The sequence below is a fragment of the Uranotaenia lowii genome, chromosome 3 (genome assembly GCF_029784155.1).
Source record: "Uranotaenia lowii strain MFRU-FL chromosome 3, ASM2978415v1, whole genome shotgun sequence".
In the NCBI taxonomy this organism is placed as follows: domain Eukaryota; kingdom Metazoa; phylum Arthropoda; class Insecta; order Diptera; family Culicidae; genus Uranotaenia; species Uranotaenia lowii.
This window is the reverse complement of record NC_073693.1, coordinates 206,410,836-206,424,308: the sequence shown is the minus strand read 5'-3', so window position 1 is coordinate 206,424,308 and position 13,473 is coordinate 206,410,836. Positions and strand designations below refer to the sequence as shown.

General features: G+C 37.3%; 1 protein-coding gene across 2 annotated transcripts in view; it reads right to left on the bottom strand.

Annotated features, from left to right (window-relative positions):
* LOC129752331 (uncharacterized) overlaps positions 1-13,463 on the bottom strand; it is a 249,112-nt gene extending 235,649 nt beyond the window's left edge. The window contains exons 1-2 of one of the 2 annotated variants that reach the window (XM_055748117.1): positions 12,929-13,463; positions 1,413-2,439 (exon numbers count right to left, since the gene is read on the bottom strand). The gene's annotated coding sequence lies outside the window, so the exon portion shown is untranslated. The remainder of the gene's footprint in view (positions 1-1,412; positions 2,440-12,928) is intronic. The other variant, XM_055748118.1, reaches the window with a different exon arrangement.
* Between the last annotated feature and the right edge of the window lie 10 nt (positions 13,464-13,473).

Here is a 13,473-nt window from a genome sequence, read left to right as displayed (position 1 = left end):
AATTTGTGTGAAAAAAATCTGGCTTGGCTAAAAAGATAGCATAAATCTCGCACATTTTTATCTTTTTGAATCTATCTACAGAACTGAAGCCAAACCAAATCCACTAAGGTTTTGGAAGTCAATATGCATCAATTGATGTCGCGAAGTTCACGATGTCAGACTTTCTCAACTTATCATTGAGTCGCCTGAAGGAGATTCGCGTTCTGAAAATTGAGCCTAAAGATAAGCCAACTAGCTAGTATTGAACACTGCAGAACAAATTTCGTCGAGATTTCAGTGTGCTGTCAGAATTTTCATAACAATTGGAACACACTATACAACAGGAATTTTACTGTTTTTACTCTATTCTTATCGAACAAACAAAACTGGACTTGTCTATAACAATAAGAAAAGACAACATAATCTAAATAATTCGCATAATTGCGCACCAATCGCTGTCGAAATATATAGCAAAATTTAGAGAAAAAAACTTATTTAGTTTACAGGTGTTCTAAAATAGGTCCAAAGGGTGGTCCAAAATACTGACCAGAGTAATGTTTGAAGAAACGTGTTTTTAGGCTTAAATCTTGTTACATTGCAACAAACGACGATATTTCTCGATAGAAAAAGCCTTGATCTTCGTAATGAACGGATAAAGCGGTCGAAAATTGTAACATATGCTTTTTTATTCCAGAAAATAGCATAGCCACTTCCCAAAGCGGTCCAAAATAGGTCCGTTACCGTACTATCGAAAATTAAAAAAATAATGGCACTATCGGAAAAAGTTGTAAACTCAAGGCATATCCAACATTTAAAACCAATGTTTTTTTTTAAATTAGAAAAACATGAGCGAAGTTGAGGTAAGTTTTCAAAAAAAGTTACCACTACATTTTTATATAAATCTAAAAATTCTTTAATTTTAAAGGAAAATTAAGTTCTACAAATTAAAACTAGACACTTAAAGTGATTCAACGAGGCCAAGTTTGTGAAATTTTAATTAATGGTCGGCATCCACCTGATTTCAGAGTTCCTACCTACTTTTCAAATTTTTCATGATTCTCTAAAACTATCTGCTCTTCTTCAGTAAGTTGTATGTGAGTGTACCAACTTTGACGGAAGTCATTTTAATGATCACAACATCTGCTCCAGTTATGATTACGTGATTGGGAAAAGGGACAACGCCAGAGTGCCAGGCACAAATCCGTGCTCAAAGATTCTCTACCGGTCAATCGTGCGGCTCATGCTAAAAGAAATGCTCAGCCCAACTCAAACAATAATTAGCCAACATTTAATTCCACATAATAATGTTGTTATTATTTTTTAATGTTGTTCATAAATGGTTCACAGCAATTTGCATATGTATGCATCAATTAACTTGATTTCACCATCGGCCAGCACCTATAATTGAGCAACGAATTTAATTATATACTTACACTTCTTCGTTCCTGTGCCACACGCAGTCGGAGCAGTTCGATCGATTCCTTTCGTTCGATTTTTTTTTACGCGAGTAACCTTTTACAGCTGATGGATATCGGTAATCAATTTTGTGTTGTAGGTCCATAGATTAGCCACCCTCCGTTTGCTATCACTCGCAAATCAGACCCATTTGAATCGTTGTGCTAGTTATTTCACTTCACAGCACGTTTCTTCCTCGGCCTGACACACAATAATGATCATCACCTTCCTTTTGGATGATTTTTTTTATCTCCGATCTTCAGTTTCTGCCTTCTGCTGTTGTTTATACGAACTCGAGCACAATGTTTCCCCCTTTTTCAGACTTCACCGAAATGCGATCACATGCACATTTTCATCTCAACTTCAACTTCGTCAGCCAACCTTGAATTGATTTCTTAATCTGCTGCGCTGCATATCCACCTTTGGATTCCTCTTATTTCTTCAGCTACTCTCTTCACACTTCCTTCCGCAGTGCACATGCAACTGCTTTACGCGTTCAGCAGCATCGTCGTAATTCGCATCTGATACGCTCAGTTCTACACATCGAGATGAAAACGACGACTTATGCTTCACTTCTTCCTTGACGTGACAAGATGCTACCAGGCAACACAATCCGCACACACTTAAGTAAGCCGTCAGCTCGGAATGACATCCATTTCAATTAATTTTCCCAAATGATGTCATGAAAATATTTTGAAATTTTCACACTTTACGCACGACTTTCAATTTCTATTCTCTATAAGAGCCCCGCATCGATATTTATGTCCGCAGAGTGACGATCAACAGACCTCACACCGGAGCACTTTTAAAAGCTTGTGTCGAAAACACTAATCCAAATCCGTTTCCCGTTACACTCGTCGTTGTTGTTTTTTTTACTCAGCACAAGTTCTACCTTTCCATCCGAGCACTTGTTTTGTACTCTGGGTGCTGATGTTTGCATAATTTATGCTGAGATTTATTTTTCTTCAAATCCAATACGTGAACCACACACTTCGAATCAAGTTGCTATGCAGCGGGCAAACGAAAAATAAAACCACAAGTGTATCATTATATTTGAAGGTTTATTTCATATTCTGTTTTCGCCAACCTGGCAAAATAATTGACGACTGACCGCGAATTGTTCCCTTTTCGACTGTTGACTGGATGGGCGACTGCCATTCGTGGTCCAGCCGCGCCAGCGTGATTCGAAATTTCGCCGGAATTTGGCACGGTTTTGGACCTTTACCGTACTAGGTACCTTGAACATATATGTAGGTACGAATAATATACGTGTATGCAGTGCAGATTGCAGACGGCACGTTATTGGTCGTTGTTGTTCATTGTATCAAATCCAAATTACACGGCTTCGTTAAGATCTAGATACCGAGGTTGTACCTTTATCGAGGAATACGACGGAGAAAGTTTCAATCGGATTTGAATTCAATCAATCGTTGGTAGTTTTTTAGTGGTACCCAGGTGTAGCAACGGTATTTAAACAAGAACAGCTATTTAAAAAGCTTTATACCAGTCTTATTCCAGTGGATATGTTTTAAAATTCTAAGTACAGTGGTTATTTTCTTGAATGGTACACGATGAAAACTGTGTTTGTAATTTGACTTAATAGGGTATTTTTCTGAAAAAAGAATTTCTGTTCAAGATAGAACAGTAAAAATTTTAGCTTCAAAAAGGCCCCTTGTTATGAAAAATATCATTTTTTTTAAAGCACAGTACCTACTCTTTTTATTGACTATTTTAAGCTTCTCTAATTTATGTTAACAATATTTTGTTCAGAATAGTTCTCTTCCTAATCAGAAGTTACAAGTAAAGTACATAGTGTGGAAACTTGAGCCATGGATGAATGAAGCCTTCGTAATATCTCGGCTTTAAAAAATCGTTGAAACCCATTTTTGACAATTCAAGTATTTGCGAAACTAGCAATCGCTAGTGTAGAGTGTAGCTATGTAAGGACCTTACTAAAGTAGTGAATAAATCATTAAATCTATTCGACCACTGAAATCTGGGTTGTTACATAGTTCTCAACGGGTTATGGGTTCAGACACGTCTGCATTTAGAACGCTAGAATTAGTGAGAGAGGTACTCTCAAGTACTTAACTTGCGGTTAACAAGTGGAGAAGCTAGCAGCCAGAACCACCAAAAAGAGGATCATCAGTCAGAGAGACAAGCCAGCGCCAAGACAACACCCCGGAAAAAAATGGGTGGAGCTGATAGCCGAAAGGGTTACTACCCTCGTGCTATGGCTGTGCGCTATGGTCAGCAGTTATGAGCTGATCCAAGCACAGAGGATCGCCAGCACAGAGGCCACGAGATGCTCCCGGTCAGCCTGAAGGTGCCACTGGAGTTCGAGGCCAAAAATACGGGGTCCGAGAGGGTTACTCTCGATGCCGGCACGAGCGGTCCTGCGGTTCGTAGCGTGAGTACATTTACGGCGGCCGAGAAGAGGAGACCCTGGATACGAGATATAATTTAGTACTGGTAGGATGTTAAGGTATTTCAAATTATAACTAAATGTCCACGCAAGAATAACTAAATTTTATAAACCTTTGATAGCATCATATTAAGATTATAACTCAATCAGATAGTATATTTACCACCAAAAAAGACAAAAATGCGAGTCTTGCATACAAGTTGTCATGCAATGTATACTTCGAACTCAAGTACTTGTATAAAAGGTTCCAAAAAGGTCTTCTGCCTCGCATTCAAACCTGTCATGTATTATCTTAATCTTATGATAAAAGCAAGGCAGCAAATTGAGGCAGAAAATTTATTTTTTGGAACGGCAAAAACGAAGCTATACTAATCTATATATCTCGCGTGAGCTTTCATTACGTCGAATGAAACAAAATTTGAAAAACTGAGATATTCACTAAAAAGGCTTCATTATAACATTATCTACCTATATGATTGATAAAACAATCAATTTAAACCCTTTTAACGTATAAAATTTAAGACTTTCAAAATGACGAATGAAACAAAACCTTGCTTGCCCATTTCAATGTTGCTTAAGTAATTACGTCCCTTCTTCCAAACGGCGAATGTGCAGAGGAAGAAAAACCTAGCATATTCGCTATGGATTCCATGAGCAAACAGTGTATACAGGTAGAGGTAATCAGAATATCAACCTGGCAATATTATTTCAGATTCTTGTTTTCAGGCGTTCTTAAATCGATACTCAAGGCATTCGAACGCTGTACAATAATGCAGCAAGGAAAAAAAACCGAACAGCAGCAGTAGCAGCAAACCTAACAACTAACAGCAGCAGGCTGATCGGCAGCAGCCTGATGCTGTTAGTCACACAATCACCCGATTCACACTTTTATTACGCATTCACTAATAAATTTACCGCTACACTCGATAACTCACTAACGGCGCGTTCGTAAATTGATTTTTTTGGGTGATGCATCAGTCGATTGATTTGTTTGGTAGATGTCAAATCACTTTCCATATGCTTTTGCATACGTTTGTTTGGAATTTACGAACGCCAGCATCGATAAAAAAAATCACTTCGATAGAAAAAATCAATTTACGAACACGCCGTAAGGTAACATTCACTATTACCGTATTTTTTTTCACCTGGAGGCAAACTAGAGGCAACCTAGGTTCGCTCTAACTGCTGTCATCGTGCTCATTTATTGCTCGAGAGGCAACCTAGGTTCGCTCGAAAATCGGACGGAGTCGCCCTGAGAAGAAAGTCAGTTTTGCGAGAAGTTCACCAATACTCTCAACGTTGTTGTCAAAACATTAAACAGCTGTTTTGGGCTGAAAGCAAAACAGTTGAAATAATGAACGGGAAAATGATTATTGCAGTGATTTTGAACCTCTCAGCCAAGCAAAATCGTACTATCTGCTGTCCAGTGCAATCCGGACACGAAAACAGGCAATCCGGATGTGAAGAACCGAATGAAGAAATCCAGAAGGGAGAACAAAATGACAGCTGCATGTAAACATTGCGCTCGTTCTCACGCACACCTACGTATGGAACAACTCGAAACCCGAAAAACGCTTTTTTATTCTGACGGTTTCAGAGCCAAATCCGGAATCAAAAAAAAATACGCCATATGTCAAAGAAATTGAAAACTTACCGGTAATTGCCTCAGAAGCATTTGGGCGTAAGTGCAAGTTCAATGAATCAAAGGACGAATGAGACAAATTTCCCCTCCAGCTGATCGGCAACAGAAAGCTGATCAGCAGCAGCGAGTTGGTTTGATCGATGTCGCACCCGATTCACACATTTCATTATGCATTTACTCACCAATTTACCACTACACCACTTATTAAACAGCCACTACGCCGAGAAAATTGAAAATTTTCTATAGTATTTACATGAGAAACATTTGGACGTATGTGCAAGTTGAACGAATCAAAGGACGAAAGAAAAGAGACGAATGAAACAAATTTCCCCTCCAAACGACGAATGTGTTCAGACGTATGAACGTTATGTTTGAACATGTCGTATGTTCCTATATGATTAAAAAATAGCTCTAAAAATTGCAAAAAATTAATTTATGTTTGAACATGTCGTATGTTCCTATATGATTAAAAAATAGCTCTAAAAATTGCAAAAAATTAAATTCATAATGTGGAATATCTGACACAATTAGTTTCCATGAATATTGCGTATTTTTCGAAGGGTTATCGGCGAAGGAATAAAAATAGGATTTGAAAAACACTCTTCAAATTTCAGAAGCGTTTTTCTCGGTTCGGTGTTTCTGTTTCATTCGACGTAATGAAAGCTCACGCGAGATATATAAAAAGCAATTTCTGTGGGTTTGTTTGTTTGATTGTTTGTTTGTTTGTCCTCTATAGACTCAGTCGTCTTTAGAGCTAGAGAGCTGAAAATTGGCATGTATGCTCATTATGACCAGGAATGATGAAAAATGTTTTCAGATTTTCGGATGACCCCTTCTGAAGGGGGTCGTCCATAGAAGACAAATATTGTTTTCGCGATATCGCGAGAGGTCGTCCATATTACCTGTTCACTGTTTTTACGATATTGACGTAATTATACTTTGGATTAAGATGAAAATTGGCACACCAAAATTTTCATGGATGGATAATCGATTTTAGATATCAAATTTGGTGTAAGGGATCGGAGAAAGGGGTCGTCCATACCACCTGTTCACTTTTTTTGCGATACTGACAACGTGGGTTTTAAAAGTCGGGCATCCGATTTCAGGTATCAAATTTTGTAAAAGCAGTCGGCCAAAGGAGCCGTCCAAATTATCTGTTTTTTTTTGTAATATTTACGTTATTATCCACCGGATTGAGATGAAAACTAGCACACGGGAGATTTAAGGACAAATAATTGATTTCAATTATCCTATTTCGGGGCAGGGGTCAGCAAAAGTGGCAGGGGTCGGCAATATTGGTGTAGAAGGGTCTTCAAAAGGGGTCGTCCATATTAACTTGTGGTTTAAAGATACGGGCGATTATATGAATTGAAATTTTCAGTTAAAAGTTCATGCACAGGATCGATGAGTTTAAGGGTGGTTTTCCATCTTTTCAATAAAAATACTGTTTAGAAAAGGTACTTTTTGTTCAGTGTAGAGAATATTTTACTTTGTTTGGAAAACATCATCTTATTTTATCACATTTTTATGATTGCTTGCGAAACGAAGTTCGTACGGGATCAGCTAGTAAGATAATAATATCTCATTCAGATGGGTTTGAGTAGTAATTTTAGTATGCTCTCCTAATTGGGCAGTGGGCGAACGGTCCAGCTGGTGGATAAGCCAGGAGCGGAAATTGAATGCATCCGATCACCGAGAAAGTTACTCTCGCGGTTGGTGCATACGCAGCGTTCAGCATGCGTGAGCTCGCATTCGACTACTGGAAGAACATTCTGGCACATTGGGGAAGGTTTTTTGGGCGATGGTCAGTTGCCTGCCAGCCTCACCCTCATTGCTGAAAATCCAAGCTGGACGACATCTGGTCGAGATTCGACCAGACCGAACTGAACGCCATAAACTTGATTTCGAGAAAATCGAGTTCGAAGTTCACAGCAAGGTTGCCAAAATAAATTCTGTGTTTTTGAAAAAAATAATTCTGACTTTCTGTGATTTTGCCCAAAAATTCTGTGATGAAATTCTGTGATGCTTTACCTTGAATTTCATAGAAAATTCATGAGAATTTGGGTCTTTTAAACATTTTAGTTGGCAAAATCAATTACCGTTACCAATCTTATCATACTTTTTCTAAGAAATCTAAATTTGATACTGTCCAAAAATAAATTATAATTTCGGAAATCCATTGAAAATTTAAAAATTCTGTGAAATCTTTGAAAACTTTAAAATTCTGTGTTCTGTGACACAGATTCTGTGAAGAAAATTTGCTCAAAATTCTGTGAAATTACAGATTTTTCTGTGATTTCGGCAACCTTGGTTCACAGCCCTACAAATTGATACCATTTCATCAGATATTACATTTATTTTTTTTTACCATCCAATTTAGACTCTTATAAAGCCGTCGAGGTTATACTGATCGATTCCTGATTACACATTAAGCAGAAAACTGAATTTTTAAAGCATTGTGTTTGCACCCAGTTCACTGTGGTCGAACAAAAATGTTTAAAAAATTGCCATGCACTATCATTTGACTGGCCAATTTGTTCTAAACGTTAAGAGAATGATCTATCCGCTCTCTCTTTTCTGCAACCTTTCATCATACGCTTCCTTTCCAATTTTTTTCAGACTGACAGCATCGAGATTCCACACGTTCAAATGTTTCTATTCATAAATCTCTATCTACTTAACACTAAAGCGTACATCTTTCAAGGATATAATGGCTAGCATCTTACTAATGCTAACACCACCAGCCCATAGAAAGAGTACTATGTAAAGCGATTTTAAAGCGATTTTAAAGTGATTTTAACTCTTCAGGAGATATTTGTCCGTAAAGTCTGTTTTACATAGAATCTGGTCGCATCTTTTCATTTACTGCAGCGCCCCTAGTTGTCACATCGCGAATCTATTGACAGTGTTTTGGTCCGGATGGTTTGTTTACTTAGTGGTGAAAATTTCATGAAGATTGAAGCAGTCAGTCAAAAGTTATCGACGATGGAACGCGAAAGGCGAGAGGAAATTCTGCACACTCACGTAGAGAAACCGACGTGGTCAGGGGTAAAGATCGCGATATTCCTGAAATATCAAAAATCGACTGTAAATTCGGTGCTGCAACGTTACCGGGAGACCCTTACGGTGGATCGAGCAAAACAAACCAGGCGTAAAAGAGAAATATATGACCGGAAGCTGCGAACAAAGGTAATTCGATCAGTTCACAATAATCCTGGAACCTCCTTGCGTGATTTGGCGTAAAAGTTCAAGACGAACCACAGTACAGCTCGATGAATTTGTTTGCGAGATGGCTTGTGGTCGTATCATGCAAGCAAACACCCCAACAGGACGCTGATACAAAACCTGGTTGCCAAAACCAGGGCAAGGAAGTTGTACGAGAAAGTGTTGACCAAGTACAACGGATGCATTTTGATGGACGACGAAACTTACGTCTAAATGGATTTTGGACGAATAACCGGTAACAAATTTTACCATGTGAAGCGTAAAGGGAATGTTGCGGATAGATTCAAGTTTGTTTTCGCAGATAAATTTGCTCGTAAGTTGATGATTTGGCAAGAGATCTGCAGTTGTGGGAAGAAGACTAAGATTTTCATCACTGGGGAAACAATGAATGGAAATGTTTACAAAGAAGAATGTCTCCAGAAGAGGGCTACTACAGCCGGGATGTCGTTAAGTGGTAAAAGGAGAACAAGATCGATTTTGTTGAAAAAAGTATCGATCCACCAAACTGTCCGGATTTTCGTCCCATCGAGAAATATTGGGCAATAGTTAAGGCCAAACTGAAGAAATGTGGCAGAGCCATGAAAAACCCCGCTCAAATGGAAAAGTGGTGGAACAAGATGGCGAATAAGGTTACCAGCAGTACTGTGCAGAAAATGATGGGTGATATCACAAAAAAAGTTCGAGAATTCATCCGAAAAGCTGACGAATGATTTTTATGTATTTTTTTTCCTTAAAGTGCAATAAAAACCCTACAAAATGACATTTTTACTTTTGTTGTACGTTATTTCTTTGCGGAGAAATGATCTATTTTATCCGACCAGATTCTATGTGAAACAGACTTTATGTGTAAGTCGCTCAACATTTGCAATTTTCATATTGGTTTAAAAAAGGCATCTGCAACTTTTTTTTTGACGTCCACCCTCAGATTGCCACGCTGTGGAACATCAAGTTACTAACGAGCTCATTTTCATATGCCAGTTGTCATTAATTTTACTTGATCTTTCACGTAAAAAATGAATTTTTAAGTGAAATTTAAAAAAAAAATACTATTTCGGCTGAAATGGACATAAAAAAACCAAGAAAACAATTTCTGAACGTTCAATTGCCAAAATAGTAAAATTGGATTGATAGTGCAGAGCTCTATTTTCCATTTCTTCAACTGGAATTTGTTTAACATAATTTAGTAAACTATGAAATTACCATTCAGTTCATGTTGGTGGTTGAAAAATTCTACACACTCTAGTAAATAAAAAAATCACCACATTTTTAAAATAACTTATTAGAAATCGAGGACAAAATTAAAATTCTGTCGTCAAAAGCAACGTAACTTCAACAACAATGTCAATAAATAAACGGCCATTTAACACGAATGGCACAAAGCTAAGAAATTTTCAATAATTTTTCGATTGAATAAAAATCAACAATAAGTGAATGCATATTTCAAAAAGAAATGTCAGAGTTTTACCAGTTTCTAGAATAAATAAATAAATGTAGTATTTCTTGAAAAAATACATAAAATATCGTTTTGACAAGAATTCAAACAACAGAGTTCGGATATCAGATTTAATCATTAACTGAAAGTCGAATTCCGAACAAAATGTTTTAGAAAAAAAACAGTCTTTAATCCAGAAATTGAATATGATTTAATCTTTGGTGTTGACATTCTAAACTCAACTATAAGAGCTAAACTTGTCGTAAATATATTGCGTAAGGTTATTCGCTTTTATGAGAAATAGAGCTGAGATGTGCAGAGATTTCGAAAAAAAGAAACATTTGGTTCAATTTAAGCCGTAGACCGAAGAAATACGAATCATTCAGTAAATTTTTTCATTACTTTTAACAGAAATTTACTTTACATTTTTTTAACAGATTTTATTGGATAGAGAAAAAAACTCATGCTACGTTCAAAAATTTGTTTGGTCTACGGCTAAGAATATTGTACCTGATGTAACGTTTATTTAGTTAGATATCCTCAAACGGGGCATCATGCTACAACAGGGTTGAATTTTTATTTTAATAGGATAATGTAATAAAGTTTAATGATAACAAAATGATCGTGGCATAGTTTCTCACATTGTGAGATAGTTTTTTCAGTTTTTGATTCTCAAAGAAAATTTAATAAAAATCGAGAAATAAATGTGCACATTTTTACATTTTTCGATACCATAAAAAAAAACTTTACTCTGTAGGACTCTGTAGGATATTTTTCGGACAACCACTAATTGTTTTAAATAAATATTTTTATTATTCAGTTCCAGTCTGTGCAAAAATCCATCAAAATGCAAATCAAAGATTCACCTTTTAAATCTCATATGCTAGAATATGATTGTATTGCATCATGCCTTTGTAAATATCAAAATTTTATTCATCCAAACATCAATTTTTATGATTTCAGCAAGAATACATTTTTTAGTACTTTTTTACCCCTTAATATATGCAAAATCGGGACCATTTTCGTAACATTTCTGTCGAATTCAACCGTTTCAGCTCACGATTTGGTTTAAATTGTGTATTTTGTGGACCAAAACAAAACAAAGATATAAACATAAGTAGAAAGCATTTTTAACTATGAATTTTTGAACAGCAATTTGAGGTGATTAGGAACAGCTGTTAATTAATCGAGCAATTCGTAAATTTTTAGAACCCTGGAGCATAAAAAATGCGCCAATTTAAGCTTCCATCATTTTCAACTCGTTGATCAGTGCGTTGATTTACACTAAGCATATTTTATTTTCAATCCATTAATCACCTTATAACAATATAATATTATTATGGAATGCATGTAGGGATTTTTGTAAATTAAACACGAGGCGACATTTTATAATAATTATAAACATCAATCAAAAAAGAGAACGTACATTTCGGTCTCGTCATGATACACACGGAAGCATAAATAAATTTACAAGCTGTGCTTCTGAGTTCACTCCGTTCGGATCTTAAAGGTTCAAAAACAGAAGTAAAAAAAATTACCAACAATAAGAAAGCACACACGATGATGGTCGATCGTCACCCAAACCAATTGTCGATTGTGTGCGGTTCGGTTCATTCACCGGACCCAGGTTTTTGTCCGTTGAAATGCAATGTTAACGCGGCGAGGTCCCCTTATTCGCGGTAATTGCGTACGGGTCAATAATTACCGAAATCATCAACTTTTTCTCCACCTGTGCGAAACGGCACACCAGTTTTTAAGTGGGTACGAGTGTGTCCTATTAGAAAGACTCAGTTTCGTTCAAATTTGGGACGGTGATCACAATCATCTTCCACGTAAGCTTAGGCGCATAACACTATAAATTCTCTACAGGACTCTAATTTTTTCGTAATCGACTAAAAGATCGAATTTCCTTAACTAAAAATACATGTTCAACTTATTCTTCGTATTTCACTCATAAACATCCACAGAATCTTTTAAACCACGTGCAGTGAACCAATCTAACAGATCATACGTGTAAGTTCAGTGATCTTTAAACACAATTTATTAACACACTTTTTACTGCAGCATACTCTTCTGGTCCATGGGGAAACGCCAAAAAGACACATAAATCGATTAAATGGTGGTGTACGGACTTTTCCTGCGTCCCAGCGACACGAACTCTCTAGACAGATAAATATATGAACTCATCGCCTTGCGCCAATCTCGAGGGTCTTTGCGCATTCAGGCGCGCAAAGGTTTTTTTACACCGAGAAACGGTGAGAGAGTCGAAAAAAAAACAACACGCTGAATGAAGAGATCATCCGCTCATAATAGAAGGTAATAGCCAATGACTTAAGGAATATTATGCGCAGACGGGCGCGAGAAGGTAAAAGCGGCAGAATGTAATCAATAAAATTAACACTCTTACTCTAGAACACTTTAGCGCCTGAGGTCCTCACGGTTTGGTCGCTTGCTCGCCATGTGCCCAGAACAAGCGCGCTGAAGAACTCAAGTTGTTTTTTTTACTGCCGGCGGTCACTTGAGCTCTAAAAGATACGTCGTTAAGATCTTTTCAATCAAGCGCGTGCTTAACATCGATTTAGAATCATGCAGATCCTTGCACCAGATTTTCATGTACTTCGTTGTTTGATTTTTTTTCTGCATCGTTCCCATGTGCATATCGCCGCTCTTTGTCGTTTCCCAACAACGACGTTCACAAACATGCACCGGAAGATCGATCGTTTCTTCACCGATCCCATGTACAACCCATTCACTTTATATAAATATATACCTTTTTGAACCATATATTCAGATCAATCGTGATCGATCACTATCAGTCGATATTTTTTCCTCACTTCATGGGGATTCAATGGTTTAGTAGGTTATTCACTCGATTGCACAATTTTTCTGTGCCGCCGCGACAGTCCAAACCAAATTCCCTCGAGATGCACTTCAAAACTCGTTTTGCATATCACTGCTCTCCTTTTTTTCGCAAAAGAGGAAAATCATTTCGATCCTGTTTGTCCCAGCTCTTCCTCCAGCCAGCATTTCGATTCGATACCGAAAAAATACGTTACAATAACTTCAACGGCGTACAAGTTATCATCAACTACGATCTCTAGAGAAGTTCGACTTTCGTGAAAATTATTGTAAAACAAAACCAAAAAAATCGTTCTCTGCACCAAAAAAAAATCCGAAACGTTGGAGTGCAGTCGGGAGAAGACGCTCGATGATCAATAAAAAGTAAGTCACTACTCGCACGCGGCGCGCAGAACGTTCACAAGAAGATACGCGGCGCACAAAATGATCTGCTGGGGTCGGCAAAAACACCTCAAC